This window comes from Microcebus murinus, chromosome 20 (assembly GCF_040939455.1).
Source record: "Microcebus murinus isolate Inina chromosome 20, M.murinus_Inina_mat1.0, whole genome shotgun sequence".
NCBI lineage: Eukaryota > Metazoa > Chordata > Mammalia > Primates > Cheirogaleidae > Microcebus > Microcebus murinus.
In genome coordinates, this window is record NC_134123.1 from 22,801,608 (window position 1) to 22,816,988 (window position 15,381).

Consider the following 15,381-nt stretch of genomic DNA (forward strand, 5'->3'; position numbering starts at 1 on the left):
AACAAAAGCAAAAATAAACAAGTAGGACTACACCAAACTAAAAAACCTTCTGCACAGCAAAGGAAACAGTCAATAAAATTAAAAGGCAACCTATGGATTGGGAGAAAATATTTGCAAACCATATATATGATAAAAGGTTAATATCCGAAATACACAAGGAATTTGTTCAACTAGAAACCAAAAAACAGAAATTAACCTGATTTTAAAATGGGCAAAGGACCTGGAGAAACATTTCTCAAAAGAAGATATACAAATGGCAGCAGGTATATGAAAAATGCTCAACATCACTAGTCATCAGGAAAATGCAAATCAAAACCTTAATGAGATAATTACCTCATAGATGTTAAGATGACTTATCAAAAAGACAAGGGATAGCAGGTGTTTGTAAGGATATAAAGAAAAGGGAACACTGGTGTATCTGTAAAAATGTAAATTGGTACAGTTGTTATGGAAAATAGTATGGAAGCCTCTCAAAAACTTAAAAACAGAGGATCATATCCAGCAATCCTACTTCAGGGTGTATATCTAAAGGAAATAAAATCTGTCTCCAAGAGATATTTGGCACTTTTATGTTCATTGCAGCATTATTCATGACAGTCAGAATATGGAAACAATCTAAATGTCCATCAACAGATGAATAGATAAAGAAATTGTGGCATATACATACAAGGGAATATTATTCATCTTTTAAATAAAAGGAAATCCTGTCATTGGTGATAACATAGACCTGGATTGCATTAGGCTAAGTGAAATAAGCCAGTCACAGAAGGACAGATACTGTGTAATCTTACTTATATGCAGAATCTAAAAAAGTTGAACTTAAAGAAGCAGAGAATAGAATGGTGGTTGCCAGGGGCTGGGAAGAGGGGGAAATGGGGAGGTGATGGCTAAAGGGTACAAAGTTTCATTTACACAGGATAAGTAAGTTTTGGTGATCCTACAGCATAGTGCCTGTGTGTGTAATTAACAATATTATATACCTAAAATTTGCTAGGAGGATAGATCTTATGTCACTTGTTCTCACCACCACCACCACCCCCCCACACACAAACACACACACACACACAATCGATGATAATAATAAAGTAGGTGGGTGGAAACTTCGGGAAGTCATGGATGTGTTTCTGGCCTTGATGATGGCGATGGTTTCTCAGGTATATACTTATCCTGAAACTCACTGAGATGCATACATTAAAATTGTGCATCTTCTTATATTAATAAATCAATTTATATTAATACTGTTTTAAAAAAGAAAGCATCTAATATAATCAAATGGTTTTTTGTGTTGGATATAATTTCATAGAAATTCAGGTATTACCAAAAAACTGGTGGAGTGCTTTTCACAAGATGGCGCCCAAGGCAAAGAAGGAAGCTCCTGCCCCTCCCAAAGCCGAAGCCAAAGCAAAGGCTTTGAAGGCCAAGAAGGCAGTGCTAAAAGGCGTCCACAGCCACAAAAAAAAGAAGATCCGTACGTCACCCACCTTCCGGCGGCCAAAGACACTGCGGCTCCGGAGGCAGCCTAAATATCCTCGGAAGAGCGCCCCCAGGAGAAACAAGCTTGACCACTATGCCATCATCAAGTTCCCCTTGACCACAGAGTCTGCCATGAAGAAGATAGAAGACAACAACACACTTGTGTTCATTGTGGATGTCAAAGCCAATAAGCACCAGATCAAACAGGCTGTGAAGAAGCTCTATGACATTGATGTGGCCAAGGTCAACACCCTGATCAGGCCTGATGGAGAGAAGAAGGCATATGTTCAACTGGCTCCTGATTATGATGCTTTGGACGTTGCCAACAAGATTGGGATCATCTAAACCGAGTCCAGCTGGCTAATTCTAAATATATATATCTTCTCACCTTAAAAAAAAAAAAAAAAAAAAAAAAAACTGGTGGAGTGATGGGCCGGGGCATCCATGGTTTGATTTTTACATACAAACTACTTAGTGCTTTAACTTCTGTACAGGTAACAAAGGATTTGAGTCATAATTTTATTTGGCTTACAATGTGTCTCTGTCCAATCTGCAAGTAGAACTTCAAGCTCAGTTTTTTAGAAACCAAATGACTGTTTAAATTTGAAGGCAGGGAGTAGAAAGAGACACAATCCAAACTGCTATATCCAGAACACATAGAAGCTTATTACTTTCGCAAAGTCAGGATAGATTATTTCCTCTGGCATTTAAAATTATGAACACCTTTAGCTCTTGGCCAGTCATTCTCATAAAGAATGAAAAATAATTCATCTTCCATCCCAGTTAGTATATAAAAGAGAGCCATATCATCCATTTCCTCAAGAAAGAGCCAGTGTTTCATTAAAAGCATCCTATTATCTCAAATTCTAGAATGACTAAAGATAGGCAGATTATAGTCTCTGTTTCTCTAAGAGAATATATAGACTAAAGTTTTATCCACTTAAAGCTTTTATGCTCTTAAAACCATCTTCTACACTGCATTGAAATACATTTTTTTTTTTTTTTTTTTTTTTTGAGACAGAGTCTCGCTTTGTTGCCCGGGCTAGAGTGAGTGCCGTGGCGTCAGCCTAGCTCACAGCAACCTCAAACTCCTGGGCTCGAGTGATCCTTCTGCCTCAGCCTCCCGGGTAGCTGGGACTACAGGCATGAGCCACCATGCCCGGCTAATTTTTTATATATATATCAGTTGGCCAATTAATTTGTTTCTATTTATAGTAGAGACGGGGTCTCGCTCAGGCTGGTTTTGAACTCCTGACCTTGAGCAATCCGCCCGCCTCGGCCTCCCAAGAGCTAGGATTACAGGCGTGAGCCACAGCGCCCGGCCCTGAAATACATTTTTATAAGAGAAAGCGCCCACATTTTCTAACTGAGGAATGATTATGGATAGAAAGAGCTCATAATTTTAATTTTCAAAAGGAATTGGGGAAAGAATGTGATATTGTGGAAAGAATATTGATATAGGAGATGGGAGACCCAAGTTTTAATCTTGATTCTATTATTAACTAGCTATGTGAACTTGGATCAATCACTTTGCACCTTTAAATCCCAGTTGCTTTCTCTCTAAACTGATGGAATTATATTAGGTGACCTGATCTCTAATGTATATGATTCTGAAAGGAAGGGGAGGATATCTTTCATTGAAAGGATAAAGACATTTTTATCTAGTAAGAAAAAAGTCAGAAGAAAATAAAATGAGTTATCTGGATATTCTAGATCTAACTTCTATTAACTTGCAAGTAAGCATCTATAAAGCCCTTGCGTTCTCTGCGCATTGTAAAACCCTTTTCTTTATAATAGATGGAGCTAGAAGGATCAAAGAGAAGTATACTTTTTGTTCACTGAAGGCTTTTGGCACATACATCAGCTTTGGTTGCTGTAACATCGCTGGCTACTTTGTCCTATCCTGCTAGTCTGGAAATTCATAGCTAACGTAGGGATTTTATAAAGCATTTGCACTCTCCATTCTTTATCAATCACTGACAGACTCATTGTTTTATAATGTACTTCTCAGCAAGCTGTTTGCGACTCATCGCCTGCCTTGCTTTATAGTCTATAAATATTTAATTCTTTAATAAACTGCTTATATGTAATATAAAATGACTGATGCTATTCTCTCTCCCCTCTTTTAATAGTGCTACTATTTGCAAAACAATTCTTATTTTTTTCTAAATAGCAATATGTTTCATAAATGTTTGACTTTCCTTTTTCTAAGTAGCAATTTATTCTGGGCGGTTGGTAGAGTGACAGGCAGGAAAATAGCCCCTTGCTTCTGGGAGTACAATATAACTCCTTCCTCATCTCACCCCTACCAAGCTGCAAATTGATGAGGTAAAGAAGATGGACTTTGGAATTGTGGCAGAGAGCAATCACCTGTCTCTCTACAGACCTGGTGTGCTAAACAGCCTTTAAATCTCTAGACTAAATGTTTACAATGAGCAAATATGGTTCCCTCCCTGCTCTGACATCCTTTGTCTAGAAAAAGCATAAAAGATAGTCACAGATAATATACCAATACCTTAGTGTTCCTATCTTCTTTTAAATTATGTACTTTATTTTTGAATGTTGGCTGATTTGATTTCTGTGTCATGAAATGCTTTTTTAATATTTAATGACTCATTTTTAAAATTGGATAAGGCAGATGTTTACTGAGTGCATATAGTGTGTCCTCTGCAGTTGTTAGGATGTTTTCAAGCAAGCTACCGTTATTTTTTCATATTTCAATATAATTTGTGAAACCCTACACATTGTGAACTCAGTTGAGAAGGTAGGGAGTAAGAATTGGAGAATCCAGAAGAAATAACATTTCCTCAGTGCTACAGTTAACCAGGTACATTTGACCTGGTTAACCAGGTACAGTTAACCAGGTACATTAGGTGACCTGATCTCTAATGTATATGATTCTGAAAGGAAGGGGAGGATATCTTTCATTGAAAGGATAAAGACATTTTTATCTAGTAAGAAAAAAGTCAGAAGAAAATAAAATGAGTTATCTGGATATTCTAGATCTAACTTCTATTAACTTGCAAGTAAGCATCTATAAAGCCCTTGCGTTCTCTGTGCATTGCAAAACCCTTTTCTTTATAATAGATGGAGGTAGAAGGATCAAAGAGAAGTATACTTTTTGTTCACTGAAGGCTTTTGGCACATAAGGGAAAAGCATGGGGAGAGTGGGGGTAGAACATTTGTTGACAAGCTAAAGTATCTTGATTTATATGCCACTTCCATTTCCATTAGCTATTAATTTAAGCTTATCATCTAGTGGTTTTAATCTATAATGTGGGCGTAGAAATTATGCAGTTTATATAAACACCTGGCATATATAGGCATACCTTGTTTTATTGTATGTTGGTTTATTGTGCTTACAGATTGTGTTTTTTTACAAATTGAAGGTTTGTGCCAACTCTGTGTTGAGCAAGTGTGTTGGTGACATTTTTCCAATAGCATGTGCTGACTTTGTGTCACATTTTGGTAATTTTCAAAATATTTCAAACTTTTTCTTTATTATTATATCTTTTATGGTGATCTGTGATCAGTGGTCTTTAATTTTACTGTCATAATTGTTTGGGGGGGCACTAAATAAGATGGCAAACTTAATTGATAAATATCGTCTATGTTCTGACTGCTTCACCCACTGGCCATTCCCTCCATATCTTTCCCTCTCCTCAAGCCTCTCTATTCCTTGAGACACAACAGTATTGATATGAGGCCAATTAGTAACTCTACAGTGGCCTGTAAGTATTCATGGGAAAGGAAGAGTCACACATCTTTTACTTTAGATTAAAAACGAGAAATGATTAAGCTTAGCAAGGAAGGCATGTCAACAGCCAAGACAGCTCAAAAACTAGACCTCTTGCTCCAAACACTTGGCCAAGTTGTGAGTGCAAAGGAAAATCTCTTGAAGTAAATTAAAAGTGCTATTCCAGTGAACACATGAATAATAATAAAACAACCTTATTGCTGATAGGGAGAGTTTTATTGATCTGGATAGATCAAACTAGACATAATATTCCCTTAAGCCAAAGCCTAATCCAGGACAAGGCCCTAACTCTCTTCAATTCTGTGAAGACTGAGAAATGTAAGGAAGCTGCAGAAGAAAAATTTGAAGCTAGCAGAGGTTGATTCATAAGGTTTAAGGAAAAAAGCCATTTCCATAACATAAAAGTGCAAAGTGAAGCAGCAAATGCTGATGTAGATGCTGCAGCAAATTATCCAGAAGATCTAGCTAAGATCATTGATAAAGGTGGCTACACTGAACAATAGGTTTTCCATGTAGACAAAACGGCCTTCTACTAGAAGAAGATGCCATCTAGGACTTTCATAGCTAGAGAGAAGAAGTCAATGCCTAGCTTCCAAGCTTCAAAGAACAGGCTGACTCTCCTGTTAGGGACTAATGAAGCTGATGACTTTAAGTTGAAGCCAATGCTTATTTGCCATTCCAAAAATCCTGAGGCCCTTAAGAATTATGCTAAATCTACTCTACTTATGCTCTATAATGGAACAACAAAGCCTGGATAGACAGCACATCTGTTTATAGCATGATTTACTGAATATGTTAAGCTCACTGTTGAGACCTACTGCTCAGGAAAAAAATGATTCATTTCAAAATATTACTGCTCATTGATAGTTCACCTGGTCACCCAAGAGCTCTGATGTGAAGTACAAGAAGATTAATGTTCTTTTCATGCCTGCTAATGCAACATCCTTTCTGCAGCCCATTGATTAAGGAACTTTTAAGTCTTATTATGTAAGAAACACATTTTGTAAGGTTATAAGTGCTATAGATAATGATTCCTCTGACAGATCTGGGCAAAGTAAATTCAAACCCCTCTAAAAAGGATTCACCATTCTAGATGCCATTAAGAACATGTGTGACTCATGGGAAGAGGTCAAAATGAACAGGAGTTGGAAGTTGCTTCCAACCCTTTTAGATGACTTTGAGGAGTTAAAGATTTCAGTGGAAGAAGTAACTACAGATATGGCAGTGGCAATAACAAGGGAACTAGAATTATAAGTGAAACCTGAGAATGTGACTGAATTGCTGTAATCTCATGACAAAACTTGAATGGATAAGGAGTTGCTTGTTATGAATGAACAAAGAAAGTGATTTCTTGAGATATAATCTGCTGTGAACATCATTGAAATGACTACAAATGTTTTAGGATATTTCATAAATTTAGCTGATAAATCGGCGGAAGGGTTTGAGAGAATTGACTCCAATTTTGAAAAAAATTCTACTCTGGGCAAAATGCCATCAAATAGTATCACATGCTGTAGAGAAATCTTTTGTGAAAGAATCAATCAGTATGGCAAACTTCATTGTTGTCTTATTTTAAGAAATTGTCACAGCCACCCCAGCCTTCAGCAACTACCACCCTGATCAGTCAGCAGCCATCAACCTCAAGGTGAGACCCTCCACCCACAAAAAGATTATGAGGCACTGAAGGCTCAGATGATCATTAGCATTTTTTAGCAACAAAGTATTTTGAAATTAGGCATGTCCATTATCTTAGAAATAATGCTGTTGTATACTTAATAGACTACAATATAGTGTAAACATAACATTTATTAAATGCGCTAGAAAACCAGAAAATTCGGTGACTCACTTTATTGTGGTATTTGCTTTACTGCAGTTGTCTGGAACCAAATGTGCAATATCTGAATAAGCTTTCAAATAATATTAATTTTCTATCTAAGTGTTCTCTAAAGAACAACAAGATAAAATCAGTGAATGCTATTAATGCGAAGATGGTATTAATTTTATGTAAGTAGGCCATATAATTTCAGTTATTTACGTAATAATAGTGATGTTTACTTTAAACAATAAATACTTTAAATTGAGGCTCCATGGTTAACTGAAAACACACATTTCTGAGGAGATTCATTAGGGCCTTTTATTCTGGAGCAGAGAGGGGTTTTTCTAATGCCAAACTGTTCAGGTCAATCTTTCATCCTTTTCTTATAATCTATATGCTCGGTGAGTTAATTTTCTTTTTTTTTTTTTTCTTCTTTTTCTACCTAATATACTTTTTTATTTCAAGAAACTATGAGAGTACAAACATATTGGTTGCTTTTTATATCTTTGCCTCTCCCTAGCAAGGGTTAGAGGTATGCCCTTCCCCTCCACAATGCTCACCGCATCCCTCAGATGTAGGTCTATCCCCTCAACCCCCAAATCCCTGGTGAACACCATTTGAGCTCACCATTTGAGCACCATAGTGTTAATCATTCAGTACCAATTTGATGGTGAGTACATGTGGAGCCCATTCTTCTGATCTTGTGTCACCTCACTTCAGCTAATAGGCTCTAATTTTCCTTTATAAGTAAAATTATTCCAGCCTCATGTTCTCTGCACCTTGCCCTACTTTATTTGATTTTATTCCTTATTTCACAGATATGATTCCATTTTCTTCTTTCATTCAACATTCACATCAGAGATAGGCTTCCATTTTACTCTTCGTAAAGCAAACTTGCTAGTAATATCTTTAGTATAACTTTGTGCCCTGTTTAAACATTGTAAACTTAAACCAGCTTAGATGTATCCTAGAGTTTTCCTAATGACTTCCATTTCCCCTGGTTGTGCTGTCTCATTTGCTCCTGAAACATATTTCTACCTATATCTCTCTTCCTGACTTAATCTATGATATAAGATTAGTCATTATCTCATATCTAATTATTTACTTTGTACATTAAGTTTTACTGAAATGTTATGAAGGTTGATAAAAAAGAATAAAACAGCTTAATAATAAAAGTAACATTATTTTCATCATTATATTGATTGAGTTCTTACTATATACTAGGTATTCCTTCAGTATATATAAATTTTTTCCATTTAATCTCACTCTATGGGGTCAGAATTCCGAATTCACAGATAAGGAAAATGATGCACAGACAAGTTAACTAGCTTGCTCAAAATCACATAGCTAATAAGTAAATAAAACTAGAATTCCAACATAGGTCCTGTTGATTCCAAAGCCGGTGCTTTGCCATCTTGCCTTTTGAGAAGCTCATCAAAAATGTGCAGTTTTTGTATTATAAAGAGATAAGCATGGTTTCTATCTCCATTTTAAAAGTGTCACTATTCAGAGAAAAAAATTTAGTATTAGTTCATGTTCTTATGATGCCTTTCTTTTAAAAGAAACAGTGTATGTGAAAGTGCTTTGTACATTGTAAAGTCCTAGACAAATGTAAGGTATAATTATAATAATGGTAATGAGTTTGAAGCACATTTATTATAACCCTGTTAATAGTTGTGGCATTTTTATCCCAAATACAGGTATGTCTTGCTCTGTGTGATAAAAGGTTTCCTGAAAAATCGTAAGTAATTTTACAAAAATTTTTAAACATAATACTATTTTAAATGCACAAAGGAGCTTATTAATTCTAGTTGAAGCCTATAACAAAGTAAAGAATTGGTTTTTAATGTGACTAATTCCCTAATTATCTGTTTTGAATCTTAAATTTTTTAGTATTAAAGTTTTTAAAGGGGAGCATTCTTAAATAATGTTGACTGACACCCATAATCTCTTAAAATATTGCCAAAAAGACATCATGTGAAAGCTTCCAGCTTATTTTTGATGCCAGGAATCATCATAATTAGAGATACACATTACAGAATCCCTAGGCCTGTGTTAATCCAAAACCTGAGCTATTATCCCTTCACATTGATGTCCACTAAAATATGGACAACCTGACACATTTCATTAGAAAAATAATTTAAGTGCCTATCTATAAATCGGTTCATATATTTCATGTGTGCATTAAACGCATATCGCACAATAGTTAAATTTGGAAGATATCCTGAGAAGCCATATGATATTTTTCTGTTGTCAGCCATGTTCAGACACGGTAACATCTGATTTTAGTAAACAGTATTTTCTATGTTTTTAAAAAAGACCAATGTAAACTTTTAAGTCTTCTTTGGTAATTAATTCTTAATATAGGACATCCTTCACTTCATGAGACTAAATTTTTTATACTACATTCTTTAAGTTTATTAACCATTTATTTTAATCTTCTGAAAAGCACTATTTCTGTTTCATGCAAAGTTATGAAATACATGCGTTATGTATGTATCTATCTGCACACATAAGCATTGGAGTAATTTGTTAAAAGCCATGTGTTAATCCCAAAGTTGGCAGTTTGGTTGCAGTCTCTTCCATGAGGTTGCATTTCTGACTATAGACATAGCACATTCATTAGTGACTATATAATGTCAATAAGGAGCAGAATTTGAGTGGAAACAAGATAGAAAGTATCTGAGTAAGCATTAAAAAAGGATCAGAAGTAATCACTTAATATGAATGTTCTATTATGTAGTTTTCTTGGCCTTACAGGTAATATATTTCTAGGAATCCCAAGTGTGATCCTTAAAGTATAACAGTACAAATTCAATATATAATGATCATGTGGTGTCAGCTATTTAAATGCATTCTCAAAGTCTCATTCTGCTAAAAGTTTAATTTCTGATAGATTTTTGGTTTGCCTTGGTAATAGTCTGCATCCTCAGTAGATGAAAGAAATGACAGGAAAACTAATTATATGAACCTAATTTTGATTAACAGATAAGAACTCTACCTCTCTAACTGAAGATGCAGGAAAAAAATTAGAACTCTTAAAAAAAACTAGTTATTTAATCTTAAATCTAAAATAGTCAGGACAGGTGATTATTGAACATAATATGACATACGCCCTATAGGTTACTGGTCCAATAAATTAGCCCCTAGCCATATGCGACTATTTAAATTTAATTAAATTAATGGACATAATCTCTAAAATGGAAGATAGTCAAGAAAAATGGAGACCCTCCAAAATAACACTAAAATTGCACCTAATACATATCACATTGCATTATAATTGGCTTATTGCCTATATTGCAACCAATCGATGTAAAACAGGAGTGTGTGTATCTATTTCACTGTGTCTGATACATAGTAAGGTCTGTTGGTAGGAACTTAGTAACTGATGAACAAAATAAATTGTCAGGAAAAAGAGGGGGAAATGTGAAGAAGAGCAATATGATTTCATAGGGATTGTGCTGGTTAAATTTAGGTAATAAATGATCATATATAAAAGATATATAGAAGGGCATGTAAGTGTAAGAATTCAGGAGTTGTTTCTGGAGAAAAGTAAAAGGGAGAGACTTGCTGCAGGATTTCGATGTTCTGTTAAGAGATTACTAAAAGAAAGAGATGGGGGAGGGAGAATTATTCTCCAAATCCTTTTTCTCTGTATTCTCTGTCAAAAAGAGTGACCTTCAAGAAAAGAATGGACAACACTAACATTGATTAGCAGGGAATGTACCTGTAAGATTAGTAATGGAGATTAAAAGGGAATATCTAATCACTGTAATTTAATTCTCCTATCCCAGGTATATTACTTTCAAAGGTACTATGAGAATTTGCAGTTGAGCCTGAGAAACTATGTCTGCAGTTGAGCTTAAGGAATCAGAGTATTTTTGATATGCAGTTTGGGAGAGGTGCAAAAGCCTGAATAACAGGAAAAATTATTCCCAATTTTTGAAAACATCCAGTTGTGCTTTTATAATCAGTTATTTAAAAGTTACTTTTGTAAGCACTTAGAAAAGGAAGTTTTCATCACTAGGAACAAGTACAGGTTCACAAAGAACAAATGTCATCACTTCTTTTTTTGATGGCATTATTTCAAAGAGATTTTATAATAAGAGTATATCTCATAATTTCAGTTTGCCTTGCCCAGAATGAGAGGCTAAGAAGCTGAGCAGAAATCTGCTAGAAACCCAGTGGAGGTTATAGCAATCTCCCAGTGCTGGGAAGACAAAAATTGGAGATCAGAGTCTGTCAGGGAAATGGGACCTAGGAGAGTAAGTGAACCAGATACAGTCTGACCCTTACAAAGACTATAATCTAGCTTCAAATCAGTTCATTCTTTTAGTAGGTTGAGGTAGTCTGCCCTTGTTCTGCCTTGCTGTCTCCCACATGATAGGGTAAATTTTCTTCAAAGGAGGATAATACCTTCCAGAGTCTCTAAAAATTTTTATACACAATATCTAGCATCTATTCAATACTTTCCAAGGAATAGCAAGACACAGGACCAAAAGATAAAAACAAAACCACACAGTAAAAATAGATCCACAGTGGACCAGATATTGGAGTTACTAGGTATAGCTCTTTAAATAGCTCAAAAATGATAATATTTTGGAGTATAAAAGAACTATAGTTTATAAAAGAAGAATTATATGAATATTCAAGAACTGAAAAATATATATATAGTAACTGAAATTAAGGCATCCATTAATAGGTTTAACAGAAGATTGGAAACAGATGAAGAGAGAATTGTTGCTGTAAGATAGATAAGTAAAAAAAATATTAAAGCCAAAGCATGAAGAGATAAAAGGCTGGAAAATAAGCTGGGTGCAGTGGCTCACACCTGTAGTTCCAGGATTTGGGGAGGCAGAGGTAGGAGGATTGCTTAAGGCCAAGAGCTTGAGACCAGCCTGGGCAACACAGCGAGACCCCCATCTCTACAAAAAAAATTAAAAATAGTCAGGTGTGGTGGCACATGGTTGTAGTCCTAGCTACTCAAGAGGCTGAGGCAGAAGGATTCCTTGAGCCCAGGAGTTCAAGGAGGAAGTGAGCTATGACCACTGCACCACACCCTGGGTGACAGAGTGAGACCCTATCTCTTAAAAAAAAAAAGTATCAGATATATTGAAAATGTCTACATTTCCCCTGCAGGTAAGAGAAAGATTGCAGTTCAAACAGATAAGCACTAACAACTTCAAAAAGAGAGGAAAGATACCAAGTCACAGAAATTCCAAGCAGGGTAAATACAAAGAAAATCACACTTAGGAACATCAGTAAAACTGCTGAAGATAAAAGAATGAAGAGAAAACCTTAAGGGAAAAAAACGACATTACTTCAGAGAAGCAATAATCAGACTGACAGCCAACTTCCCAACAGAAATGATGAAATTCAAAAGACAATGGAATTACATCTTTTAATTGCTGAAAGAAAATAACTGCCAATCTAGAATCTTGTACTCAGTGAAAATATCCTTCAAAACTGAAGATGACATAGCTTTATAGATAAACAAAACTGAGAGAATTTTTCAGCAAGAGACCTGACCTAAAAGAAACATCAAAGGGAGTTAGTTATTCAGGTGGAAGAAAAATGACCTCAGATGGAAACATGAAAATGGAAGAATGAACAAAGAGCAATGCATAACGTATATATGTGGGTGAGTCTGGATGACTCTTGACTGCATAATAGAGAAATGAAAATATCTTATGAGGTTTAAAATACATGAACAATAAAGTGCATGTCAACAATAACACAAAACATGGGAGGAGTTAAACAAAATTATACCAATCTAGGGATCTAGGACTATCTGGGAAGTGAGATAAGTACTAATTTATAATAGACTGTAGTAAGTCAGAGATCCATTTATAATAACACTTAATAGTAAAATATCACTATCAGGATTATAGAGAAAAAATGGAAAAAGAAAAATACTTGATTAATCATAAGTAATGCAAAAATAGAACTGAAAGAACATAAATCAGAATAATAGGAAACAACAAGGTGATATGTATATAATTAAAAATATATAAGTAATTACATTAAATATAAATCGACTCAATTCTGTTAAAAAATAAAAGTTGTCAGAATGGATAAAAAATAAAATCCAATTAGAAAACAGGGTACAGAAAAGTTGAAACTAACAAAATAGAAAATAATCCAGCTATACCAAAATATATTAGAACAACTATATTAACATTAAACAAAGTAGTTTTTAAGGTAAGAGATAAAGAGCACATGGCATAATTATTAAAGTATTAATCCACAAAGAATGATATAGTAATTCTTAATTTATGTTTACTTAATAACAAAGCTATAAAATATATAAAGCAGAAACCAACTAAACTAAAAAAAATACATACACAAACTCACATTGTGCCCTAAGTCTTTAATACACCTCTCATGGTAACCAATAGAGCAAGTACACAAGCAGAAAAAAAAATCACTAAGAATATAGGTGAACTAAACAACATAGTTATCAGATATAACTTAGTTAAATGTAGAACACTGTATCTAATAATGGCAAGATACATTGTCTCCAAGTGGACATTTAGCAAAATTGCCATAAAGCAAGTCTCAAAACAGTGAAAAGATTAAAATCCTTCAGAGTACACTATGACCAAACATATTAAGACAGCAATAACAAAAAGCTAAAAATCAATAATAACTAAAAGATTTGGAATTTAATCCATATACTTCTAAATAACCTGTAGGCCAAAGAGGAAATTATGGTGTATATCAGAAAGTATTTTGAGCCAGATGATAATAAAAATATGACATACGAAAACCTGGGAGTTATATCTAAGGTGGTGCTTAGAGGAAAATGTATAGCCTTTAAATGTTTGTTTGAAAAGAAAAAGGCTGGAAATCAATGATATCAATACCTTCTCAAAAAATTAGAATGGAAAATGAAAATCAAGGAAAACAGTAATAACAGAAATTAACTAGAAAGAAATCAAATGTGTAACAGAAAATCAACAGTAGCAGAACAGAAGTGCATTCATCTCAAATGCACATAAAATTTCAAAAAATATGTTGGGACATAGAAATCTTGAATTGAAATTATACAGAATATATTCCCTTTACACATTGGTATTAAATTGGAAATTAGAAATTAAACAAGATACTTCTAAATAACACAAGTTGAAGAAAAAATGACAAGGGAAAATTTTTTAAACTCAACTAAATGATAATGAATACACATCCTATAAAAATGTGTGGGATGCAAATAAAACACTTGTTAGAGGACAATATATTACTTTTCACATCTATATTTTTATAGAAAGAAAAAAATATAGAATTATCTAATATTCTGCCTTGTGAATCTAAATGAAAGAAGAGCAAATTAAACCCCAAGGAAATAGAAGAAAGGAAATTATAAAATTAATAGTAGAAATTAAAAGAAAATCAACAGCCAGAAGTTGATTCTTAATAAAAGATTAGTAAAATTGATTTTAGGGCCAGGCTTGATGGCTTATGCCTGTAATCCTAGCACTTTGGGAGACCATTTGCACTCAGGAGTTTGAGATTATAGTGAGCTATGATGATGCCACTGCACTCTAGCCCAGGCAACAGCAAGGCTCTTAATCAATCAATAAAGAAAGAAAACAAAATAAAATAGATTTAAAAAGACTTTTCAATAAAAAAAGAAAGCACAAATCACCAATATCACAAATGAAGGAGGGACATCACTAATGTTCTAAAAGACTGAAAGAAGATAATAGGATATTGTGAACAACTTTATTCCAATCAATTTTTTAACTAAGATGAAATGTACACATTCCTTGAAAAATGCAGCTTACTGAAATTAACACAAGAAATTAAAAATCTGAATAGTCTTAGATCATTTTTTAAAAATTGAATTTATAATTCAAAATTCCTCACAAAGAAATCCCCAGGCCTCATAGCTTCACTAGTTAATTCTATCCAATGTTTAAGGACAAAATAATAATCTTACACAAACTTTTTCACAGTATAGAGAGATACTCTCCAACTCATTCTATGATGCCATTAAAACTCTGATAATAATACCAAATTCATTACAAAAAAAATTATGGACCAATATCTCTCATGCACATGGATTCAAAACTCCTTAATAAAATGTTAGGAAGTCAAATATTTCAATATATAAAAAGATTAATACATCATGATCAAGTGGAGTTTGTCCCAAGATTGCCAGGTTTGGTTTAATGTATGAAAATTAGTCATTGTAATTCACTATGCTAATTGCTGTAAGCTGTTATTTGTTTCAATAGAAGCAGAAAAGGCATTTGACAAAATTTAATGACCATTCATGATTTAAAAAAAATTCTTAGCAGCTAGGAATAGAAGGAAACCTCTTCCACATAATAAA

General features: G+C 34.1%; 1 long non-coding RNA gene and 1 pseudogene across 2 annotated transcripts in view; both read left to right on the forward strand.

The window, feature by feature from the left end:
- LOC105859038 (uncharacterized) overlaps positions 1 to 15,381 on the forward strand; it is a 219,957-nt gene that overhangs the window by 139,961 nt on the left and 64,615 nt on the right. Inside the window, exon 4 of the long non-coding RNA XR_012913694.1 lies at positions 8,747 to 8,787. This is a non-coding gene — a long non-coding RNA (uncharacterized LOC105859038). The remainder of the gene's footprint in view (positions 1 to 8,746; positions 8,788 to 15,381) is intronic.
- On the forward strand, positions 1,333 to 1,854 carry LOC109729774 (large ribosomal subunit protein uL23 pseudogene; annotated as a pseudogene). The gene has a single exon (XR_002222130.2). The product of XR_002222130.2 is annotated as a large ribosomal subunit protein uL23 pseudogene (transcript).